The sequence below is a fragment of the Egretta garzetta genome, unplaced genomic scaffold (genome assembly GCF_000687185.1).
Source record: "Egretta garzetta isolate BGI_Z169 unplaced genomic scaffold, ASM68718v1 scaffold1214, whole genome shotgun sequence".
NCBI classification, from domain to species: Eukaryota; Metazoa; Chordata; class Aves; order Pelecaniformes; family Ardeidae; genus Egretta; species Egretta garzetta.
The window spans coordinates 20,850-21,158 of NW_009259540.1; the positions used below are offsets into that span (position 1 = coordinate 20,850).

Here is a 309-nt window from a genome sequence, read left to right on the forward strand (position 1 = left end):
CCCGAGCTCTGAGCGCTGGCGTGTGCTGGGGATTAATCCCAGGTAAACCAGGAGCCGCTGTCACGGACTTCAGCGGGGATTACCCCAGCGCGGGCTTCTGTGGCAGCACGGAGCTGGAGCTGCTGGGCTTCCCCTGGGAAAAGAGGATTTTCCAGCAGGTCATGACCCTTAGAGCAGGAGCTGGGATGGGGTAGCTCCCTTCCAGCCTGCTGCCCGCAGCGAGGTGGCACAGGGAATCACAGGGGGGGGCCACCGAAAGTGTCCCTGTGGTGGTAGAATGTGGGCTTCCTCTCATGGGAGAGGCGCTCA

At 62.8% G+C, this 309-nt stretch overlaps 1 protein-coding gene across 1 annotated transcript in view; it reads right to left on the minus strand.

Moving 5' to 3' along the window:
* TMEM138 (transmembrane protein 138) overlaps positions 1-309 on the minus strand; it is a 4,847-nt gene that overhangs the window by 3,902 nt on the left and 636 nt on the right. The window lies entirely within an intron of this gene.